Raw genomic sequence first — 26,474 nt, forward strand, 5'->3', positions numbered from 1 at the left:
GCGACTAGAGTAATCTTTTGTTTTTTCTCGACTCTTAAAAATTGAAAAAACAAGTTGTGTCAAAGCATCTAAAATTTATTTTAATCGGAATAAATATCGCCTTTCCTACATTGGTGTTAGGTTGAGAAAAATGGAGTCCACCAACCAAGGAATTCCCCTTGGGGGAAATCCTAGTCCTTTCTCCTCTTGGAGAGATGTTAGCGCACCCCATATGGCCACATTGTCGCTTCCAGGATTGACAATCGGCTTGCCCGTATGGCTCTTCTCAACTTCTGTCGTTCAGAACACCGTGATTCCTGAACAATCAAGTCAACAACTAAACGATACCAGAGTTACCCCCCAACCCTCTACTTCGTCCAATTCTTCCTCTCCTCCTTCCTCTTCGGTTGAGGAAGTTGGTAAAGCCAAAAATCAAGTAACTGAGAAGAAGAAGGAGAAGAAGAAGAAAGAGAAGAAAATGAAGGAGCCAAAGGCGGAAAGGGGCAACCAGGCATCGTCTGAAGAAAATCCACACACTTCACCATCTAGGCCTAAATCGCCATGTCTCATTTGCAAAGGAGACCACTATCATCGAGATTGTCCTTGCATCCCTTGGATCTTAAGGGACTGGTCTCCTCGTTTACACAATCTGGTGTCGTCAACCTCTGATGATCATATTGAAAATACACCATCAACTAGTGAAAGTGAAGCCCCTGGACAAAAAGGAAAATGTAAATTTCCTTGTAAACTGTGTGAAGGCGATCACGCCATCCACCGTTGTCCCTTCTTAGATGAGGTTAAAACAGTTTTGGACGACCGTTCGGTTTCACCGTTACGGCTTCCTCCTGGATATAAGAAGCTCTTGCCGAGTCCTTCACTAGTTGAAAATCCGGCTGACACACCCTTGTGGTCGGCCGAAGCATCTATCATTGAAGATAAACCATCTAAATCCATACCAGACAAAAGTCAAAAGGTAGAGGCGGCAGTTGACTCGATCTTGCCTTCAGAGGATCCATCTTTAGATGATACAGTCACCGAAGAGAACAAGAACGACACCGTTCAAATTCTCTTCATAAACACAGACTCCGATGAACATGGGGGCAGTCTACCCGTTCCTTTACCACAGGAAGGAATTTCATCAGAGTCATATCCGGCCGTCTATTTGGTCCCACCTCCAAGCAACCTGGTTGTTTCCTTCGATTGGAATCTACTAGGCAGACCCTGTTTACCGGCTAGTGTACCATTTCGAATCATTGCTCAAATATACAGAATGGTCATGGCTGGTACCATCATAGATGAAGGGACTTCTATGAGTATCCTTTCCTCAACTGCTTGTAAAGCGCTTGGTTCGCCATCGCTTTTGCCTGAAATGAGAAATCTAACAGGATTTGACAAAGGAACCAATCGACTGTTAGGGATCCTTCCAATGTGCCGGTAACATTGAGAAGGAAAACCGTTCACATGAACGTAATGGTAGTCCAAGGACCCCTAGATTATAATCTACTCCTTGGACGTGACTATATTTATTGCATGGGAGTCATTGTCTCCTCACTCTTTAGAGTAATGTGCTTTCTGCATGAAGGAAGAGTGGTCAAGCTCGTAGACCAGCTTTCATTCCCCAGTTCACACATAGCAAATAGTCATATACCATCCCTGAATGGTCTTTTCACGCAAGGAATGTCTCATCAATCCCCAATCCGTCCTCTTGATGAGCACGAGTGATTCAGAGGATATGAATGAAACCCAGGGGGCATGCACCCTGGCCTGTTTCGACAGGAAAACCTTAGGTATAGGGTAGGTTTCCGCCGAGGATATATGACTGGCCGACACACCCATCCATTTTGGAAAATGGGATTAGACCGGAATAAGGTACCTCCATTAGAAGGTAGGCCTTTCCCGATAGAACAAATGTTTTTTCTGCAAATTGAAGGGTAACCTGGAAAAGGTAGGCCTTTCCTGATAAAACAAATGTTTTGTTTGAAAATTGAGGGGTAACCTGGAAACCCTGCTTCACTATACCTGGGGGCATGCAAACCTTTTGGCATGCAAGCGAAGAGCGACCATTTATTTTTTTAAATTTATAGGTCCTCTAACCCTTTAAACTCGTAGGATTGGTCGTTTCCTAACTTGCATAAAGAAAGGATGCGGGGCAAAGCTTTGAAAAAAAACCATTTTTTAAATGAGACATACTTATTTTACGACTGGATCGAGCAGTTTTAACGCGGAATTCAAGCTCGTTAAAAAAATAAACATAAGAAATGAGAAAATGTTCCCCCAGAGTTTAAGCTCATTAAAAAATGAACCAATTTCCGGTAAATAACCATCATGAATGTATTATCCTCAGCCTTTGAAGCCTTGGTCGTGTTCTCATCATCACCTCCACTCTGTATTGGCCAATCATTCACCCCCATTTGATTTTTTACCCTTTTTGAGGAACAGCTACGAAGAGTGATCCTGTTAGCCATCCTTGTGACACTGCCATGATTGGAAAATTCCAAAACTTACCTGGAATCAGCTGCTACCCAAATTTATCACTCGTTCCTCAAAAAACGAGTCTCCTTTAAGCTCTTTTCAACTGACTCATAAAATATGAAAAGATTGCCGAGAAATTGGCCTCTCCAGCTTGTTAAAGGGACCAGAAGTGTTATCCCTCCTTTAGATTTTAATCTTTTTGGACTTGAGGGATTATTACACAAAAAGATCGAGCGCTTGTTTTGTTCGGCTCATTAAAAGTACCGAAAATTCATCCCTTTTGTATTGTTTTATACTTTTTCGGACTCAAGGGATTATATCCGAAAAAGGATTATTGGAGTTTTCTTTACGTCCCTTTTTCAGACTCTCTAAAATTGAAAAGGACCGAGTTATCCTTGTCGTTAAACTCGTTAAAACCGAATAGTGACAAACTTGTCCATACAGACAAGAATGAGTTTCATTATCGCTAGGCTCATTAAAACATAGCAATGGGTTTTCCCAAAGGGAAAATTCTAGAACAAGCATATGTTATCCTCCTCAAACTTTACAAAAATAAAGAGGTACTGGTCAGCAATGACTGGGGAAAAATTGGGAAGAAAACTTGAAGAAACTTTATTGATAGCAAGTCTCTCTTGAACATGACACTTTCACTCCGCATCCGAGTCGGGTTGGGTTGTTCCATTCACTGGTCATATCACCATGGGTCCATCATGCCATCCATATTTGGGGTTAACGCTACCAATCCATCATGTCAGTGTCGTCGATATGTTCAAGTGAAGTCGCTCAGAGAATTCACCTGTGTCTCACCCACCGCAATACATTTACGCTCCATTCTTTCATGACCACCACCCTAAACCTTATATCACCAGATCGTTTTCACCTCCATTAAAGTCATTTGCTCCATTCCGTGTCATTGATGTGGGATTCACTAAGTCCCTCGTATGACGGATCACTTCTTGTCGACATTAGCTCATTATCCAAGAGGTCGATCTAGGAACAACCCTTTCAATACTTTGAAGCTTGCATGCCTCAATGGCAAGTTTCTCACTTCCGGCGACAGGTTTACATCAATGGCCTTCGACCGAAAGATTTTGCGTGGTGTTCGATGCCAAGTCCCTTATTCACACCACGTGAATTGTACTGTAGTACCTTGAGGGTCATCATCATTATCGGTGATTCCTCTTGCGCCTGTTAACAACTTACATCATTGGCTGGTAATCAGGCGATGTCTTTCCATGTTCGACTCCAGAACATCTCTCACATGGATCGACTTGTACTTTGAGTGAAGATCGAACGAGATTGAAGACCCCGGATCTAGTTTCATCCATCCGGGCTGCGATATATATTCAGGAAAATAAAGACATCAAATGTACATCATTACTGCACAGATGATCATCCAACCTAAGGGATGATGGCTCTACCAGAATCATCAGTCTACACTCAGACGATTGTCTGTCTTATGTACATCAAAATGAATTTATAAAGCTGAGCATGGGAATGCCTGCCTCAGCTAGATCATGAAATATTATGAAGATAATGTATTGTATTGTATCTTATTACAGGTCACCTTCCAGCTCGAAAAAACTTCAGATCCTCATGATAAAGCATTTCACCCAACATCAACAGATTAATGACCTCATGCTTTAGGGGGCAACTGTTATAGAAATTTTTGGGCACTGCAACCCCAATCATAAATGTCCATAAACCAAGGGCTCTTAAGTCCCTAAAAGTGTTGTTCTAACCTCTAAAAGAACAAGGTAAACTGATTACATCTTCTCTCAGAAGTTCTCCATGAAAAACTGCTCAGAACTGGTCAAAATTGGACCATCTCACCTACTCCATGGTCAAAGTGCGCTGCATCCCACCTAAATACACACGGGAGGTGCGATGCATCTTGAAAATCCCTTCTATGGGGTGCGATGGGCGAGAGTGGACAAATGGCAGGGTCAATATGCAAGGTGGAGGATCATGGAATCTTCCAGAAACTTATCCTATGACACTTGCCTCTCTGCATTCGCCCAGGGATGAGTAAGAGATCATCAATCTCCAAGTGGAATCAAGAACTATCAGAGAGAGGACACTAATCAAATCTCAAAAGCTGACTCACCCCCCTTGCAAACATCTATATATGGATCCCTCATCCCAGATATCCAGAGGCTGGAATTTTGTATCTTGTAAGGAAGTGTTGCTGGTTTCTTGGTGCAACATCATAGTGTTGGGTGATCTAAGCTTTTCATGAGGTGAAGAAGGGCTTTCTTGCTGAGAGGATGATGCTGGGTCAGAACAATTGGTTGTAATCCTCTTTGCTATTCTTGATTATCAATAAAGCTATTCAAGTTTTCCTCCACATTCTTGTATGATTGATGATATATGCATTTGTGTGGTCAATATATATTTGGTCCTATATTGTTTATGATAATAGATCTATGTTCTTGGATAGTGTTATGCTGCTTTGATTCTACAGGTGCTCTTTGAAGCTGGGCAGGCGAGGAAGCGAGTGGCAAAGATCTATCAGAAGGGAGAGGAATCAAGCAAGGAACCAAGCGCAAGACAAAGGTTGGTCTCCTTTATTCCCCTCTCATCTATTTCTCATAAAGGAAAACGAAAGTAGTTTTAGTTTGTTTGTTTCTAAGGTAGCTACCAGCCTTAGTGGGACTAGCAGCTCTGCATAGACACTAGATTTCCCGATAACACTAGTCCAAGTTTCTAATGAAGGATGCCCAAGTTTTTTTTTGTTGAAGCCATGAAGATGACCAAACTCAGTGGAACATTATTGTTCCTAATCTAATGTGGAAGGTCGAGGCCTATAAGGCTACTCCAAGTTTGTTATCGTGATTTGAGGATGTCAATCCTCATCCAAGTTTATGAACATTTGAAAGGTGAATCTAGGTAGAGTTAATTAACAGTCTATTTTTAGATTGATCCAATTTTTCTTCTGTAATTAATGAAATTCTTCTAAGGTATATCCCAAGGCATATTTCCTATGGCTAATGGAAGTTTTACAGGCATATCTTGATGCAAGTTTCACAAACACATTTTACCATGATGACGTGAGTTTCAAAGAATTTGGAGGGTTGACATGGCACTTGGTTCATTGTTAAGTTTGACTTGGATTTCTCTTTTTGAAGGATCTATAAGAAAAGGATTAATGGGTTTCCCCTCATGGGTTTTTCCCTAGCTTGGAGCCTAATCTCAAGTGTCTTTTTTCTTTTTGTATTGCATTTATGTAATTGCTTGATTATCTAATGAATGAAGTAAATACTAAATGAAATATATGTACATAAATAATCACAAGTAATTTAATACCAAGATAAGAAATTATTTATTTCTCTCAAATTTCAACATGGTTTCAAAGCAAGGATCAAGAAATTTGGAGAGCAAAAAGAGGCATCAATTTGAAATATCAGAGGAATCTAGTGCGAGTTGGACAGAAGGAAGGTTTTCTTCTTTTCTTAAGTTTTGTCCTAGACCAAGTTGGAGGGAAGGATGGTCAAGTTTACAAGGATAATTTTAGGCAAGAGAATGGACAATTATCTCTGAGTTTAGGATGAATTTTTTTGTGCATCTTGGAGCAGGTCCAAGTTTCTTTTGAAGTGTTGGGTGAAGGTGATGATACTTGTTTCAGAACTGTGATAAAGAGGTGAGTTACTTCAAGGGGAAGGAAAGGAGGAAGGGTCCTATAACAAAGGTATGTGAAGGAATTTTGAGGATCATTAGGCTGAGTTTGGAAGGGTCATGTAGCTGTTATAGAGCCTCAAAAGAGGCTGAAAATCTCAGTCCATTTGGAAACTGTTGGGTCCCTATAATACTAGTGATTACCCCATTACTATTGTAGTGCTACCCCTTACTAATATTGTTGTGCCCCTATTATCCCCATATTGTTATTACTGTGCCCCATAGAATCCCTCTATTGTTATTTTTGTGGCTTTATATTATTATTGTTAGGTCGGCTGGGTTATATTGTGACTTCTTACACTCCTATATATAGAAAGGAGGTTTTTTCATTTGAATCATCCAAGAATTGTTCATTTATGTAATGTAAAAGAGGTTGCCCCCTTGAAGAGGCTGAATTCTAAGGCGTTGATCTATCTTTTCTATCTTTTTCTTGAGCTGGTTTCATAACATTTGGTATCAGAGCTTTGGATTCTAGGGTTTCACTGCTCCAAACATGTCATCGTGGCATTTTCGCTATAACTTTTTTTCTATGACATTTCAGAAGTTGAAAAAAAAAAACCCATTTGAGAAGAAATCGCGTTGAACCTTGGGTCCGAATTTCAGAGCTGTTCGCGCTATATTTGCATAGATATGATCTGAGGAAGTTGGTCTTTTTGCAGACTCCTGAATTACATTCCAAACAGGTGACCTGGGGAAAAGCATCATAACTTTCTCTCTGTGGATCAGATTGAAATTTCGTAAGAAGGTACAGAAAGAGGACGAAATGTAGTTTCTTGTATGCATTTTTCAGATCCAAAGGTTGAAACAGTGACTCGTGGCACGTCGTACAAGTTCGCTCTACTGAACTAGTCTATAATCAAGTCACTGTGGGAGATTTCGCATAACTCTTCCTTGGAGAATCCAATTTGGGTCAGACTTGTGGCATTGGAAAGAGGACACAGAGGGCTACTGTAGGTCACAAATTCAGATCTAGATGATTGGAAAGCACAGAGATACATCAGAGGCAATATCGAGCTCCTACAAAGTGAAAAAAGGTGTGTAGATTTTCTTAAATTTTTGCTTAAGCTTGGTTTGAAAATTTATTTTGAAGGAATTCAAAGGGCATAGTAGAGCATTATTATCGGTATCTGATGCCCCAAGGAAAGAAAATGCAAACACCTAGTAAGGAACCTGAAGGCTCTAGCATGACTCATGAAGAAGAGGAAGAGATGCAACATGATATATCAAAATTACAAGACCAAGTGCAACAACTGTCCCTTGCACAAATAGGAACAGAATCTAAGATGGATGGTTTAAAGAAAGACGTAGAAGCTAAGATGGATTGTTTAAATAAAGGTGTAGAAGCTAAGATGAATGACGTGGAAGCTAAGATGGATGATTTGAAGATAGATTTGAACACAGACATGGAAGAATTAAAGATAAATATGAATAAGTTGCTACAAGAAAGGGTCACTAATGGTGAAAGGGTAGTAAAGGAAACTCATGATGAGAACAAAAGAAATGTTAATCATGATTCCATAGACTCTATGTTGGATCAAAGACCCACCATATTCCAAAAATCGATATGAGGAAGTTTGATGGCAAGGATCCCGCAACATGGATATTACAGATGGAACAAATTTTCGATCTCAATAATGTGCAAAACACACAAAAGGTACGTATTGCAACATTATATTTGGAACTAAATCAGTTTGTATGGTATCAATGGATTTGCTCTCGTAAACAATTTATCACTTGGGCAATTTTTATGGAAGAATTGATAGCACATTATGAGGATACAAAAAGCAACACTTTTTTTAGCCAATTGATAAGTCTCAAACAAAAGGGTTCAATAATGGAGCACATTGAGGAGTTCCAAAAATTGAACATAAGGGTAAAAGATATTCCAGAGGAGCATAGGATTGATGTGTTCATAGGGTCTTTAAAGGATAATATCCAACATGATGTTCGCCTTTGGTAACCTGATTCATTAGAGAAGGCATTTAGGTTAGCAAGAAAAATGGAAAGCAAAATTATGGCAACCAGGAAGCATACCACTCACAACTATAAAGACGGAAGTGTTGTTGCCACTAGTCTTCCACAACCTATAAGGTTGACACCACAACAATTGGAAGAAAAAAGAGAAAAAGGGCTTTGTTACAGTTGTGAAAGAAAATACACTAAAGGTCATAAGTGTGCTGAGAAGAAATTATTCTACATAGATTGTGAAGAGGAAGAAGAAAAGGAGCAAGAAAGGTCAAAAGAAGAGGATATACTCCAGGAACAAAGCCTAGATAAAGAAGAAATGAATCCGGACATATCTTGTAATGCATTGGCGGGAATTACCACTCCTTAAACCATCAAGATAGAAGGACAAATCAAGGAGAAAAAGGTGATAGTGTTGATTGATTCAGGAAGTACCCACAATTTTATTCATTGTAAGGTAGCAAGAGAATTGAATTGCTTCTTATATCTAGCACCAGAGTGTCAAGTGATGGTTGCAAATGGAGGAACAATAAATTGCTTGGGAAAGTGCCATAATATCAAGCTATCCATCGGAGAATATGTATTGACTAGCCCAATGCTTTCCATTCCAATGGGAGGTGCTGATGTTGTACTAGGAGTACAATGGCTACAATCCTTGGGTACAATAGCTTTTAATTTTCAAGAACTTTTCACGAAATTTTCTGTGGAAGGAAAGGAAGTTGAATTAAGGGTATTGCAGGGAAACTGGGAAAGATAATCAGCTCTAACGGTATGACAAAGATTCTAAAAAAGGAACAAAGAGGTGTAATTGCACAATTATGTTCGCTAGATGTGTCCACAGTGGAATCATCTATTTCTCCAGATCTCCAAAAAGTCTTGGACAATCATTCCAAGGTATTTGAGACTCCCAAAGGTCTCCCACCTATTCGTGATCATGATCATGCTATTCATCTGATTCCAGGAAGTGTTCCTCCAAACATCAGGCCGTACAGATATCCCTATGCCCAAAAGAGTGAAATTGAATGTATGGTTGCAGAAATGCTAGAGGCTGGTATAATTCAACCAAGTCAAAGTTCTTTCTCTGCTCCAGTCGTATTGGTGCACAAGAAGGATGGATCATGGCGCATGTGTCCAGATTATAGGAAGCTCAACAAGCTCACTATTAGAGATAAGTTTCCCATTCCTATCATTGATGAATTACTGGATGAATTGCATGGATCAATTTACTTCACCAAGTTGGATCTTCGTTCAGGATATCATCAAATCAGAATGAAGATTGAAGACATTCCGAAAAAAGCATTTAGAACTCATGAGGGTCATTATGAATTTTTGGTCATGCCTTTTGGCCTTACCAATGCACCTTCAACATTTCAAGGTTTGATGAGTTCAATTTTCAAACTATTCCTTAGAAAATTTGTGTTAGTATTTTTTGATGATATACTAATCTACAACAAGTCTTGGAAGGATCATGTTGAACATGTTGACAAGGTGCTACAACTATTGGAGGAGAAACAATTATATGCAAAAAGATCCAAATGTTTCTTTGGAGTACAAGAGGTGGAATATCTGGGTCATATTGTATCTCATGGAGTTAAGGTAAACCCTAGCAAAATTAAAGCCATTAAGGAATGGAAAATTCCCACATCCATAAAGCATCTGCAAGGATTTCTCGGGTTGACAGGGTATTATCGCAGGTTTGTTAAGAATTATGGGAGAATAGCAGCACCTCTAACAACATTATTGAAGAAAGATGCATTTTCATGGACTGCCAGAAGCAACAAAGGCATTCGAACATCTTAAAGAGGCAATGTGCCAAGCACCGGTCTTAGCTACACCGAACTTCACAAAAACCTTTATTATGGAATGTGATGCTTCAGGAAATGGAATTGGTGTTGTTTTAATGCAAGATGAAAGACCCATTTCTTTTGAAATTCGTCCAATCAAGGGAAAGTTTTTACACAAAGCTATTTATGAGAAGGAAATATTGGCAATACTCCATGCACTTAAGAAATGGCAACACTACCTAATGGGAAGACACTTCAAGGTAAAAACAGATCATGATAGCCTTAAATACTTTTTAGAACAAAGATTATCCTTTGAAGAGCAACAAAAGTGGGTCACAAAGATGTTGGGTTATGACTTTGAAATCATCTAGAAAAAAGGGAAGCAAAATGTGGTGGCAGATGCACTCTCAAGAAAGGATGAGGATGTGGAAGCATTGTTGTGCGCCATTTCTATTACCCAACCAGATTGGATAAACGAAGCAAGGGAGGAATGGAAGAATGACGAAGAAGCGTGGGCACTTATTCGAAAGTTACAACAAGATTCCAGTATGTCTGATACATTTAGCTGGAAAAATGATTCGTTATGGTACAAAGATCGCTTATACCTCTGTAAGAATTCCCAACTAAAACAAAATATTCTTATGGAATTTCACACTTCTCCCTTAGGAGGGCACTCAGGATTTTTAAAAACTTACCACAGGGTTAAGAAGGAATTTTTTTGGGATGGCCTTAAATCAGATATTCAAAAGTTTGTGATGGAATGTTTGGTTTGCCAACAAAATAAAGTTGAAACAATTAAGACACTGGGTCTATTACAACCTTTATCCATTCCAAGCCAACATTGGAAGGAGGTTCCAATGGATTTTATCACAGGTTTACCCAAGTCTGAGGGAAAGAGTGTCATCATGGTGGTAGTTGACATACTTACCAAGTATGCACACTTTTGTGCATTATCACATCCATTTAAAGCCAGTACAGTTTCTACTGCATTTATGGAAACAATTCAAAAGCTACATGGAAACCCAAAGATTATTGTAAGTGACAGAGATCCCATTTTCACTGGAAATTTTTGGATAGAATTATTTTCTTGTCTTGGTACTCAGTTAGCTCATAGCTCATCTTATCATCCTCAATCTGATGGGAAAACTAAGATAGTAAACAAAAGTTTGGAAGGATATCTTCGTTGCTTTGTATCTGATAAACAGACACAATGGGTCAAATGGTTGCCTCTGGCTGAATGGTGGTATAACACTTCCTTCCACACAGCAATAAAAATGACCCCATTTATGGCACTTTATGGGTATCAACTGCCATCCATCACATCATATTTAAGAGAAAATTCTAAGGTTAAAGAAGTGGAACATCACATTGAACATCAACAACAAATCCTCCAACTCTTAAAGGATAACCTCGTGTTGGCACAGAATAGAATGAAACAACAGGCAGATCAACATCGTAGGGAAAGAAGTTTTGATGTAGGTGATTGGGTATTCCTACGGCTACAACCATATAAGCAAATTTACCTCAAGCAAGCTAAGAAGGATAATAAATTATCACCAAAGTATTATGGTCCATACAAGGTGTTGCAAAAGATTGGTACTATGGCATACAAATTGGAGCTTCCTGCAGCTTCTTGATTGCACCCAGTTTTCCATGTTTCATGTTTAAAGAAGGTTATAGGCGACAAGCTCCCAGTTCAAACAATACTTCTAGAACTTGACGAGGAAGGAAAAATTATATTGGAATCGGAAGCAGTCACAGAAAAAGAACTCGACAGCTACGAAATCGATCAATTTCGGAGTACCTTATCAAGTGGAAGAACTTATCCGCTGAAGATTCCACATGGGAGGATGAGAATTTTATACAGAAGCATCCAGAACTTCTCAAGCATTGAGGAAAACACTTTTCTGAAGGAGAGGGGCATGTTGGGTCCCTATAATACTAGTGATTACCCCATTACTATTGTAGTTCTACCCCTTACTAATATTGTTGTGCCCCTATTATCCCCATATTGTTATTACCGTGCCCCATAGAATCCCTCTATTGTTATTTTTGTGGCTTTATATTATTATTGTTAAGTCGGCTGGGTTATATTGTGACTTCTTACACTCCTATATATAGAAAGGAGGTTTTTTCATTTGAATCATCCAAGAATTGTTCATTTATGTAATGTAAATGAGGTTGCCCCCTCGAAGAGGCTGAATTCTAAGGCGTTGATCTATCTTTTCTATCTTTTTCTTGAGCTGGTTTCATAACAGAAACAAAACCGAGACCTAGTTAAAGTATGTATCTTGTCTCTTATGTTCTAAGTATTGCAAGGAGGATGGAGTCTTTCTATGGTAGAGAAAACATTGATTCAAAGCTAGAGGTAATCCCGTTGATCTAGTTGCATTAGTCTGAGCTAGTCTTGTTGACCCAAGATTTTGTAGTCACCCAAGATCACTTCTCTGTAATATTGATTTGAGATTTCTAGGATGGATTTGGGACTTCTATAATGGCTCCAATATCTTCTAAATAAATATGAAATGAGAGAAATAGTCCCAAGTCAGTCCTGAATTAAACCAAGGTTAATAACATTGTGGTGATCTGAGCTCAATCCAATGATATTAGACCTATTTTCAAATGGTACGAAGTTCACAGTAAGTATATTTTTATGAAATCCAAATATGATTGTAACTAGAAGTTACAATATTTGAGTCTACGAAATTAATGTGATTGAAAAAGAGGTGTTCCAAGCCTCTAGGTTGATATTCAAGTTTTGATGCAAGCCTTAAAGATCTAAGCTCTTGGGAAGATTCCATCTAAACATGGTGAAAATATTTGATCTTTCTCCCTATGATATGAGATAATATTAGAACATCGAGCACTTGTGGGTTTTCGCCTTGAAATTTAAGATATCCAAGTTTTCAAAAGCTTAAATAATCTAATAAAGCCTCAAATTTCAAAAATTGAAGAGGGGTTTTACATTGCATGTACATCAATTAAGATATCTAAAGTGGTTTCTCTATAGAAGAATAAAAATTACGTGACATTGTATGCAAACCCCTAAAAATATTGTGACATGCACACAAGTCACCTTATGCAGTTTACAATAAGAGGCCGAGACCTTGCAAAATATATGGAGACTTGTAACAAAATATGAAGTCCTATGAAATAATAGTATGTAAATTAGACACACTACCAAGATTCCTGTACATAACAAAAGAATGAATAACATCAATGAAGTCAACTCATCTATGAAGCTAAAAAGAAAGTTAGTAAATAATGTTTTATGGTGCAATAGTTGAAGGGAAGAATCTTGTCAAATTGTTGGTATATAAACCCTAGCAAGGGTTTGAACAAGAAATGTTTAGGTTTTATACCCTAGGAATGATTGCTTCTGTTAAAATATAAATGAAGTATAAAAGACACTTAGGGTTCACAAATTATAGAGTCATTGAAGAAGCAGTTTAATGGAAGCTTGGAAGGAAGATAATACATTCCAACTAAAGACCCGAATGCGGGTGATTATCCAGGTAATTAATTCAACAAGACGGTCGGGCGACGGATGGGCTGGCCACATGGTCGCCTGCGTCCTCCCCCAAGCCCACCTAAGGCACATTCAAGGCACCTTGCAGGAGCCATTAAATGCGTCCCAAGGCCAAGACTACACCACCTATTTCATAGCTATGGAGTCTGCAGAGAATTATGTATTGACCTGGGCAACGGATCTCATTATTCTCAAACAACTTAGCTCTGGCTCAGACCTCCTGTTGTGCTCCACAACAACCCCCCATTTCATAACATTTTATTTACAAAATTATTATATGAAATGGGTCCCTTTAGAAGTCAATTGGTATCAATATTGCATTATTTGTAAAAGGTCCGCAAACCAAATGAAGGCATTATATAAAACCTTTTGAAAAACCCATATTGAATCAAATATAACAATCTTTTATCATTGCGATAAAGCGATCGCAAGATCGCATATCGCAATGACATAGAAGACACAAATAAGTGACATATGGGATCCCGCTGATGCAATATCGCTATCGGCTATCGACAAAACTCCATGCACATCATAAAGCACCCCATGCCATTAGTCCCGACGCGATGCGCAATCGGCAATCGGCGATACTTTATATACAAGATAAGCACCTTAAGTCATTCACCCCGTTCCGATGCAATTTCGCAATCGGCAATCGGCAATATCCCATGTATAATAATAAGGCGCCTAGATTCTACCCCCAATGCGATGCGATTTCGCTATCGGCGGTCGGGGGTATGCTATCCGTATGTTTATATAACACCTATTCTCCCGATGCGATGCGATATCGCTATCGGTGATCGGCGCTTCAAAATTGCCAACATAAAGATTTAAAGTGTTCCCGATGCCCAATTGCGATATAGCGCGGATTTCGAAAAAGCCGTTAAATGGAGGGATATTATGATACATTCGTATTTAAAGTTTGATCTCTTAAATAATCCATCACCTGCACTCAACTGCCAAAATATCCATAGCACGCTTAAGCGAGTCATTCAGCCGAATAATGGTGTAATGAGCATTTAAGAGGTGGCAGGCCTTAAACGGCCATTTAATGTATCTGTAAGATCTTCCCATGGATTGGATCGGCAGCCATTTTTAAGAGTTAATCTCTCAGCACGCTTTGATTGATATATCTTTCCCGTATTGGATTTTCATTAGCATATCTCTGTGTTACGTTTATTCTCGCCGCTGTGCAGAATTCATCCATAGAAGGAAGCTCAAACAAGATGGGGAAGAAATCTAAGAAGACCGCATGCGCTTCCACTACACCAGCTGCAGGACAAGCTCTCGTGGACAAGAAGAAGGGCTTAATATCTGATACTACATGCACGGGTCTCACCAGAGTTACTTGGCAAGGCACTTACAACCTAATTGAAGCCGAAGAACCAGTAAAGAAAGTAACAGAAGCTACTGCGGATCCTACTCGGAAGTATGAATGTACTCTCAAAGATTTAGCCGACTCTTTCCTTCACAGAATAGCGGCCAGGGAGCAAATTCTCCCATACACAGATGTAGTGAGGTGGGCGATTCAAGAAATCCCAATCTTGGATAGAACTCTCAGCACTAGAGATGGAAGAATCTTCGGATCGTTCAGGCCGGATGATCTAAGGCAAATGTATCATTTGCCCGAGCCGGAGAAGATATATAATAAAGCGTTCCTGGAGAAGTTTGCAAGAGAAAATGAAGTTGAATCCGAACCCATCCGGGATTAGAGACAAAATCCAGCCAAACACAAACACGAATCTTCCGGCAAGTACTCGGTTGATTCTCTTACTTCTCCTTATTGCTATGCGGGAAGAATGATGTGTAGATTATGGGGATTGCATGACTCTGCTAATTTTACCATAGAGATGGTTCCTCTAATGGAGGCAGCTGTAAACGGTATAATTATGGATTGGGCCACCATCCTTTCTGACAAATTAGCACAAGCTGTGCGTGATTTTAGACATCAGACTGTCGTCACTGAAAGGAAAATTCCCCCATTCTATTACAGTGCATATATCTTAGATACACTATGTTTCAATTCTGAATTTCCCGTGCTCGGCTGGAGGTGGACACCACAAGATCCCACGGCTATCCACATATACCATCAGAAACTATGGAAGTCCTCTTACAAGCACCATCTGTACCAAATCTGCAATGGCTTTATGGTGCCTATTCATTATTCTATTTTTGATAAACCCATTCCCAAGATTTCCTATCAAGCTTCGTTTGATATAACAACGGTAGCAAGTTGGTTTGGAGAGGAGAGATTTACCTACATAAGAGTTTTCGGCAGCCAAGCCAACCCACATGTTCTCCCTTTGTATATACCAGATAAACTGCTAGCAAGAGAAATCGCTTATCAAATTATGGCTGAGAGTGTTACACAGACTCTCAAGAAAGAAAAGAAGAGGGGCTGGCCCTCTTTTCCCTTGAGGTGTGGTGTCTATACTCTGCATGATCTCAAACATGCAGAAAAGGAAGCCACAAAGATTCAATCCTTAACTCTGGCGACTATCCCAAACAGGCCATATGATCCAAAGAAAGTTGCCTACAATGCACTAGAACAGGCCAAATTGACAAAATTTGAGCACAAAGAAGATATGTTTGACGACCTATTCGTTCCAGCCGAAACAATAGGTCAAGCTAAAGAACTCGCTCGAATGAAATATAATGATGAAGGGCTGACTGAGTTTAATAAGCTTAGAGAACAGAGGTTGCAAACTCTGCCTCTAGATTTACTAGCAACAACCCCGGCGACATCATCAAGCGAGCCTGTTCGGCAACAGTCTAAGGAACCTCCGATTGTAACAAAGGATCATAAAAAGGAACAGGAGGAAAGGCAGAGAAAAGAAAAAGAAGAAAGGCAGAAGAGAGAACACGAGGAGAAACAGAGGAAAGAGAAAGAGGAACAACAAAAGAAAGAGCAAGAGGAAAGGTAGAAGAAAGAACAAGAGGAACAACAGAAAAGAGAGCAGGAAAAGGTGCGGAAGGAGTCCCAACCTAAAAAGGAAAAACAAACCACCACTGATGTCAATATAGATATTACTATTGACCCTAATTTGCTTAAAGAGTGGAAGCAATTTGACTCTATCATTAGTGGGTTGGAATGTTCCAAGGATACAGACACTTCCAAGACAAACGATATACAGGACATCACTTCACCTCAGGTTCTAAGTGGAACCAACGGCCCACCCATTTCCGAGGATGTTGAAATAATACCGAAAGACCCCTCCGACCAAATCATTCTCCAGGTAGAAGATATTCCTCCCCTGGATGTTTTCTACAGCCCGTGGCATAAGGCAGTGCTAAAATGACAAAGGAAAAGGAGGAAGATTGATCAACCTCCCCTTTTTCCAGAACAAACTGTAATGGGCAACGTGGTTTGGAAGGAGGAATTCGACCCCTCCGATGACCTAACAAAACTATCACAGTATGCGGGAGCCTATTCGGCAGCAACAATCGACAAGGCATCGGAGGTAAGTCTTCTACTAAAGACTAAGGACCAAGAAATTTTCGCATTACAGGCAGAGTTGGCTGAATCAAAGCAGAAGGCAGAGCAGGCGGAGCAGCAGTTTTCGACACAACAACAATTGAACAATCAATTAAATCAGCAATTGCAGGCAGAAAAGCAAAGGGTCGACCAAAACTCGATCCAGAAACAGAAGGAATTATCGGAGGCAGTGGAACAATTAAGGGCAGCAAACGAGCAAATGATGAAAACAAAAGATGAGCAAATCGCTCAATTGTCATCGCAGCTCGAAAAGATAAAGGGCGCTCAACAGGTGGGTGAATTCAGAGCAGAAGCAGTGCAAATAAACACTGCATTAATATCCCAAATTAGGCTCCTGTGTCAACAAATCGCTCAGGCAGAGCCATTGTGTGAGCTAACGACATCCATAAATCAACAGGTAGAGAAAGCCAGGAATGAGTTAGACCAAGCCGAAGAGATCATAACCGGATATCTTGACTGGCAAGATTCTGATCAAGGGAGAGAAGAAAATTTGCCCAAGATTTCAGAAACATATAAAGACATACTTTTCACAGAATGGCACACTCAGGTGATGAAAGCAGAAAGGGCAGCTTCAAGATGTAAATCAACTTCCAGCAATCTGGTTGATCTAGTTAACAACACTCTCTACTTAGCAAATATGATTTCCCAATGTACACCAGGAAAGATGACAACAAAAAATACATTGGAACAATCATGCTATCCTGATTTAGAGGAGAAAGGGAGATTAATCGCTGGGATTAATAGTTTAACTATGGAAGCATATTGGCTCTTCCTGGTAAAGCCGCATACACAGAGAGCCGCCCTAAAGTGCCTAACAGATGCAATCGGGTGTATAATCCCCGATATTCAAGATGCCAGCTATGCCTCCCAGCTCAGTTCGCGCCTCAACAAACCTCCTGAAGTAGAGCCAATGCTTGCGATAAGTCATGTCATATTTAAAGGCAAGCAGCCTACTTGATGAATCATGCCGCCAATTGCCAGATCGCTGAGGAAAATAGGATCAAAATTTATTGATACCGATTTAGTTGCATTTCAATTTAATAGATATTTAGATTAATTTAGTATTTATAGACCCTTTCATTGTTTTGGAAAGGGTCGTAAAGTTTTGTACCAGACTTAAAGACTGAAGTTTGCACTATTGTGCTTCAGTCAATATTCTTTTATGAAACTGGACCAGTCTTTCTTAATTCAGCAAAGAAGCTTTTTATGCAATTGTGCACTATTGTCGTTGTTGTGAATGTTTCTGTGTTGAAGAAAGAATTACAAGTAGCGATTGATATCGGGAGTGTCAAAGCAGCTCATATGGTATTTCTATCTATGTCTGAATTCATTCCTATTATGTGAATTGTTATTTGATTATCCTTGCTATTGTTGATTATATGCATGTGCTGTAACAACAGATCTACATTCATACCACTATTGGATGTTTTATGATATGCTTTCCTTTTAATCATTTATATGTCGATAATATAAATGATGAGCGCGGTAATATTGCTGTAATCGCTGGGCTTAACTATTTAGGCACAGTAATCTTGAATGAATTAATATCTATGTCTGATCGATGGAGTCATCTATATGCCTGTCCTTAGACACAGACCATTAAACGCCGCACTTTAAAGTTCAATAGATTCCCGGGATAGGTTATAGTTCTTGTATTCTTGTTAAATAGTTTAGTTATCTGCCCATCGCTAGCTTAGTTTTATAAATCATCCATTCATCCCGATTATCTACTTTTGGGAAACTGGTCCCATTATCCCCAGTCGGAGCCACTATTCCAAACGGAAAAGGAGTTGTACTAAGGTCCAGACTGGGTGGTTATCCCCGATGTTGTTGCAGCGATTTTCGAGGCATCAACATTTTTGGCACTAGAAGGAGGGCTAACGACTGTGAATGGCACATAAGCCAAAACCTATAAGCCATTCTAAGAGTAATCCTCCCTCCGAATCTCCTCGGTCTTCCTATTTTCATACTGGTTCCCCAGTACCCAAACAAGAAGAAGAGGAATCAACTACCACTGCTCAAACACATCATACTCCAGAACAATTAAGTCTTGAATCACCTGAAGTCCAGTCTCTTATCCACAAACTTCAGAGCTTCTCGATTTCACCACAGAAATCTGAGGTATCACAAAGCAGTGCGACTTCGCAGTTCAATTTAACTCATCCTCTCACCAGACTTCAGAGCGAAAAGCTCGGTATTGAACCCACTGAGTTCCCTTTACCCAAAAGGAAAAAGGCGAAGAAAAATACTGAAGGATCTGATAGTGAAGAGCTTTCATCCACATCCTCCATTGCATCTTCCCCTCTGCAAAGTCAAACATCCACTCCCCCATTACATATTGTCGTTCACCAGGGATTAGAAGCTTCAACATCTCAACCTGCCCACTCCTCAGTATTATTTCCTTCTCATACATCTGGAATTCCAACAGTAGTACCAACCACTGTTGCTATTACAATGGCAGATCCATGGACCAGACCTGGTGCAGTCAACATGCCTGCGCCATTGCATCCATTACCAGATTATCCTGAAAAATGGCTACCCAAGTTTAATCCAGATGATGGAACCCAAGCTGAGGAACACATCAATAATTTCATGTTAGCAATCAACTTGAAAGGAGTAACAGAACAAGATGTTGTTGTTAGACTTTTCCCTTACACCTTACAAGGATCAGCAGGATCCTGGTATTTTTCTTTACCCTCTGGTTCCATTACCAGTTGGAACACTTGCCAAGAGCAGTTTCTTACCAAATATGGAGATGATAGGTCTTTGGCTACCTTAATAAACGATCTCTCCAATCTGAGAATAGAACATAGGGAACCAATTAAGGAATTTAATGCACGCTTCAATAAACTCCTAAATAAAATCCCTACAGCCTCCAAACCAAGCGAACAAATTCGGAGCGAATGGTATATAACAGCTCTGCCTGCCAATATAGTCATCTTTGTAGATAGAGCAGGGAAACCTACCTTAGCCGAAAATATGAAAGAAGCGCTTGCTGTGGAAAAACGCATCAATGCCCTGGAAAAGAAAGCTGCCCTGGAAGACAGAAAAGCCAAAAAAGTCTCTTTCAAAGATGACTCAAAGAAAAAGACCCCAAAAAACCCATACGACATGGAAGGTTTGCAAAAGGTCTTAAAAACGTTATCAAATGAAATGGTCGAAATAAAAAAACAAGTGGCCGAAACCTCAACCAAAAGACCCTTTAGAACTTTTAAGAGAAATGAGTCAAAACCCCTAAATGTCATATCTAACGCAGACTCAGAGCAAGAAGAAGAAGAGGAAGAGGAAACAATCGCACCAACTGATGATGAAGAAGAAGTAGTAGAATGTCATGGAATGTGGGATTTTATACTCCCCAACTCCGATACTGATAATGAAGAAGAGGCATTCCCAGTTACTACTAGGAGCAAAAGTACTTCTGAACCTGTTCAGGTATCATCAAAGAAGAGGAGTGCAGGTGCCACTACAACCAAAGAAAAAACACCTGCAAAGAAATCACCTGCAGCAGTTTCCCAAAACCAGCCTTCAACTTCTAATACTCCTTCAACATCCAAAACATTAGTCGTATCCGATTCAATGGAGTATAATATTGTTGATGACATGAAGAAAACTAAAGCAAACATTACTATGTTTGAGCTTAGTAAATTAAAGCATCAGCAGAAATTACTTCTTAAAGAATTGAATGTTGTTCCCTCTACACCGATTCCTAGTGCAAAAGCCACTAATGATTCAGGCCAACCTCCTCCAGGTATGGTTGAAGTTACCGATTCAGTTCTAATTGGAGATAGATCAAATTCTCATACTCCACCCTTCCTGCTAACATATGAAATTTATAACAGAAACCTGCACAACTGTTTAATCGACTTAGGGGCATCATCTAACATAATGCCAGCTTCAGTTTGCTCTAAACTGAACATTGAAACCCAGAAGTCTGCTATTCATATTATACAGTTGGACAGGACCAAAGTGCAGGTTGTGGGAGAAATTAATTCCGTAACTATCAGGTTGTCTGCTGATCCCAGAGTAGTACAAAGGATTGACATCCTAATAGCCGATATACCTGAATTTTACGGTTTAATTCTGAGTAGGGATTGGTCCGAAAAATTGCATGGGTATATTTCCACTGATTGGTCACATATGTGGCTTCCCTACAAGGGCAAGCCAAATCAAATAAGGATCGATCGAGAGAAACATATGACCCACACAGTTACTGAATTTGAGCAAGAAAACCAACCTGTGGCATTCAACAACAACATTTTGGGGAATTATTCGTCAGAGTCATTCTTTGGCAATTTTGTTGCCCAACCATCTCCTTTTTCAGTCAATCATTTTACATCTCAGATTGAAAATTTTTCACAAACTGATAAGTCTAGATGTTTCAATGATGCTGAGAAAACTGTAAATACTTTTGTTAATACCTCTTTATTTTTGTCTTTATATTTTGATGGCTCCAAGTCCAGCGAGGGCTCAGGAGCAGGTTGCATTTTGGTTAGTCCACAAGGAGAAAAGACAATGCTGTCCTGTAGGCTAGAATTCAAATGCACTAACAATACAGTCGAATATGAAGCCTTAGTCCAGGGACTGTATAAAGCGATCGGTCTTAAATTGCAATACTTGAAAGTATTTGGCGATTCTGAAATTATTGTTAAACAGGTGAGGAATGCAATTCATTGTCTTTCAAATCACCTCAAGCACTATCAATCGCTAGTACAAGAACTTACTTCGCACTTTTCCGCGTTCAACATTTCTTCCATCCCCAGGTCTCAAAACTCGACAGCCGATCTCCTGGCCAATGTAGCTTCCAAGCTTCTACCTTCTGAAGACTACAGCCTAGATAGATTTTCCGTAGAATTGCTTTTTAGGCCTTCAATCCCCGACAATGTCACTAATTGGAGAGTATTCAACCATGATGAGGATATTTTACAATTTCTAACTTCTAAAAAGTCCTATGACGATCAAATTATTGAGGAAAATGACCATGATCTACAAATGAAAGAAATACCTCAGGAAAATGCAATTCCTAAGCCTGTGGTAAAGCTGGAAGATCTTTATGATATCAAAGACAGGTTTAAACCTGTAATTAATGCAAAACTCCAAAGTTCTACCCTTAGGTTCGAATTGATAAATCTAGGTAATGAGCATGCCCCTCAAAATATTAATTTAGGATTAGGACTTTCCTTAGAAGAGAAGGAGGCATTCATCAAACTGTTAAGAAAAAATAAACAGGTTTTTGCTTAGAAATATGATGATTTGAAGACTTATGATACATCCATTATCCAGCATACCATTCCTATGCTTCCCGATCAGAAACCGATTCAGCAGAAGTTAAGAAAAATACATCCAAATTTGGAGAGCCAGATTAAATCGGAACTTAACAAACTCTTGAAGGCCAAGATTATTTTTCCTGTCCGACACTCAAACTGGGTCTCTAATATGGTGCCAGTCAGAAAGAAAAATGGCGACATTCGAATTTGTATTGATTTCAGAAATTTGAACAAAGCGAGCTTGAAGGACAATTTCCCATTACCTACTATGGAGCAAATACTCCAATCAGTAGCAGGCTCTGAATTGATGTCCTTTCTTGATGGTTTTTCAGGATATAACCAAGTTCTGGTTCATCCTGATGACCAGCTTAAAACCACATTCAGAACAAAATGGGGAACGTATGCATATCAAAAAATGCCTTTCGGACTTATAAATGTAGGAGCGACATTCCAAAGAGCTATGGATATAGCTTTTAGAGGGTTAATTAATAGAACAGTGGTCGTCTATCTAGACGATATTACTGTATTCTCTAAGGAGAGGTATAATCATTTACATGACCTAAATCAAATCTTTCAGCGTTGCAAAAGATATGGTATTTCTCTTAACCCTAAAAAGTATTTCTTTGCTCTTGATCAAGGAAAACTCTTGGGTTTTATTGTGTCCAAAGATGGCATTTATATCGATCCTGATCGGATCAAAGAAATCTCTGAAATCCCTTTCCCACACAATAAAAAGTCGATGCAGTCATTTTTAGGCCAGATCAATTTTGTTAAAAGATTTGTTCCAGATTTTTCTCAAATTATTTTGCCACTTCAGACATTGATTAAGAAGAATGCAGTCTTTAAGTGGGGATCAGCAGAAAAGGAAGCTTTTGATCTAATCAAGCAATCAATAATCATTGCCCCAGCCTTGAATACTCCAAATTTTTCTAATCATTTTACATTGTATACGATTGCATCCAACTTGTCTTATGCTGCAGTACTCACGCAACTAAATGATCACAATTTGGAAGCACCCATTTCGTTTTTTAGCTCAAATCTTCAGGGTGCTGAATTGAATTACTCCGATGTAGAAAAACAAGCCTTTGCTGTATTTAAAGCAGTCAAGTATTATAGACCCTTCCTTTTGAAAACTCACACAAAAATTATAGTTCCTTTCCCAGCAGTTAGGCAACTATTAATCCAAAAAGAACTAGGTGAAAAAAGGGCAAATTGGGTCACAGCGCTTCAAGAGTATGACTTAGAAATTAGGCCAGCAAAGATTGTTAGGGGCCAAGGTTTTTGCAAGATATTGGCAGGAGCATCCAACATTCCAGAATCAAGCGATACAAAGCAAACTGAAGAAATCAATCAGATAAGTGTTACTGATTTTGAATCACAATATGCAGATTTAATCTTTTATTTAAAGAATGGTTATGCACCTCCAAACTTATCTTACAAGAACAAAAGGGCCATTAGGTTGAAAGCAAAGAATTTTACAATTATCGATGACGTGCTTTTTAGGCAGAATTATGATTTTATCTTGTTAAGATGCCTTGAGAAACCTGAAGCCCAAAAGGTTTTGCAGGAGTTACATGATGGACCAGCGGGAGGACATTTTGGAGCTGATACAACAGCTCACAAAATTATTCATGCTGGTTACTATTGGCCTACTCTGTTCAAAGATGCCCACGAGTATGTAAGGAAATGCCTCAATTTTCAAACTGCTAGTGGAAGACAACGTAAATCAGCTTTCCCTCTGCAACCAGTCAACATTGAACAACCATTTGAGCAATGGGGATGGGACATCATTGGGGAGATTACTCCACCATCTTCCAAACAGCATAAGTATATCCTTACCACTACCGATTATTTTACTAAGTGGGTGGAGGCAATCCCTTTAAAGACAGCAAATTCTGAAGCAATCATTGAATTCATAGATCAATTGATCGTTACCAGGTTTGGTGTCCCAAATTCTCTTGTCTTTGATAATGCATCTTACTTTTCAGGCAATGCTATGTTTGATTTCGCTATTAAAAGAGGATTTAAATTAAAATATTCTGCTAATTACTATCCCCAGGGTAATGGTTTAGCAGAGTCTGCTAATAAAAATCTGATCAAAATCATTAAGCGAACTATCGAACAGAATCATAAAAACTGGCACAAATCTTTAGTGTTTGCATTATGGGCTGATAGGATAACATAGAAAGCTTCTGTAGGATCTTCTCCGTTCAATCTTGTGTATGGAAAAGAAGCAGTACTACCCACAAATCTCGTTCTTCCTTCTTTTGCCCTAGTACAGTTCATTGAGGAAAGTCCTTCCTCTTCTGTTCAGCTTAGACATGACCAAATTCTAAAATTAGAAGAGGAAAGAGAAAAAGCCAGGGTTATTCATGCCAAACATCAGCAAGTCATTAAGGCAGCTTTTGATTCAGTCTCATCCGGTTCAAAACAATTCCAAGTCGGTGATTTAGTTCTAAAATGGGACAAAGCCCATGAGGATAAAGGTAAACATACCAAGTTCCAGAAGATGTGGCTTGGACCGTTTCAGATCTGTGAAAAGATAGGCCATTCGACCTTTATATTGCAAGACTTATCAGGGTTGAGAGATTCTCTCCCTGTTAATGGCCTTATCTTGAAGAAATTCTTTAATTGAGGAGGTAACCCCTTCTCCTTCTAGTTTGATAGATTTTTATAGTTTGTAGGATTCGTAGAAAATAATGTTGTAAGGTATCTACTATTGACCTTTGCTGTGTTTGAAAATTTGATCTATAGGAGTGCAACGATATTTGCTTTTAAAATAATAGAACTCTTAACCAAATGGGATAATTTCTAGGAAATTAGGTATCATTGTATTCTGAAACTACAGTTCAAGTTTTGTGAACTCCTTTCAAAGTTTAAAAGTATTGTAAATCATTCTCTGTTTTCAAATTCGTCTCAAAAGGTTATCAATATCAAGATAGAATCCAATCCAATTTCAGCATCTTCAACTCTTACCCTGTCATCCATTAACTCTAAAGGAGAAGATTGTTCATCCCATTCACTAAAGTTTATGATTACTTAGAGTGTAATTCTAAAATATCTGATATTAAAGATAAGAGGTCTTATTGCAAGCCTGCTTACCATGTTCATAGGGAAATAGTTTAACTGACATTACCAATACTACATACCAAAACAGGGTAATGGCTTAAAATTACAAGACAAGGGGTCTCATCACGAGCCAGCTTGTTCAGTTAGACTACTACCAGTGAATGGCATTGTCAACAGCTGGCCACCAAACCAGGACAATGGCTTTTTATCTTATCAACAACAAAGGAAATGAAATACAAAATATGAAAACATGTTTTGAATTCATTCTGTTAATCGCACTCTTAATTGAATGGAACAATGGACAATAACATGGTTAAAAGGTATCCCTGTCGAAACTATAAACGTTTGCTGGCAGCAGAGGCTCTACCTATGACAGATGAGTTCACTTTAAAAGCTGATTTGGAGAAGTTTTCTGTTTTATCATTATAAACTCAAAGAGGCTCATTTAAAACTTAGAATGTATCTATTTTCTTAAAAAAGAGAGGAAATTAGCAAAAATAGATTCATTTCACTTGGAATGCATATATACCTAGTTATATTAGAATTTCCCCCTTTGATTAGAATTCTATTTTTGAAAAAGTTTAAGTATTTCTATACTTTTCAGAGATAACTGTTTCTTCCAGCGAATCACCAATTGTTGTGCTCCACAACAACCCCCCATTTCATAACATTTTATTTACAAAATTATTATATGAAATGGGTCCCTTTAGAAGTCAATTGGTATCAATATTGCATTATTTGTAAAAATTCCGCAAACCAAATGAAGGCATTATATAAAACCTTTTGAAAAACCCATATTGAATCAAATATAACAATCTTTTATCATTGCGATAAAGCGATCGCAAGATCGCATATCGCAATGACATAGAAGACGCAAATAAGTGACACATGGGATCTCGCCGATGCGATATCGCTATCGGCTATCGACAAAACTCCATGCACATCATAAAGAACCCCATGCCATTAGTCCCGACGTGATGCGCAATCGGAAATCGGCGATACTTTATATACAAGATAAGCACCTTAAGTCATTCACCCCATTCCGATGCAATTTCGCAATCGACAATTGGCAATATCCCATGTATAATAATAAGGCGCCTAGATTCTACCCCCGATGCGATGCGATTTCGCTATCGGCGGTCGGGGGTATGCTATCTGTATGTTTATATAACACCTATTCTCCCGATGTGATGCGATATCGCTATCGGTGATCGGCGTTTCAAAATTGCCAACATAAAGATTTA

The sequence above is a fragment of the Pinus tabuliformis genome, chromosome Q, assembly GCF_031772625.1.
Source record: "Pinus tabuliformis cultivar Carrire ecotype Pingquan chromosome Q, CPIR1, whole genome shotgun sequence".
Classification (NCBI taxonomy): Eukaryota; Viridiplantae; Streptophyta; class Pinopsida; order Pinales; family Pinaceae; genus Pinus; species Pinus tabuliformis.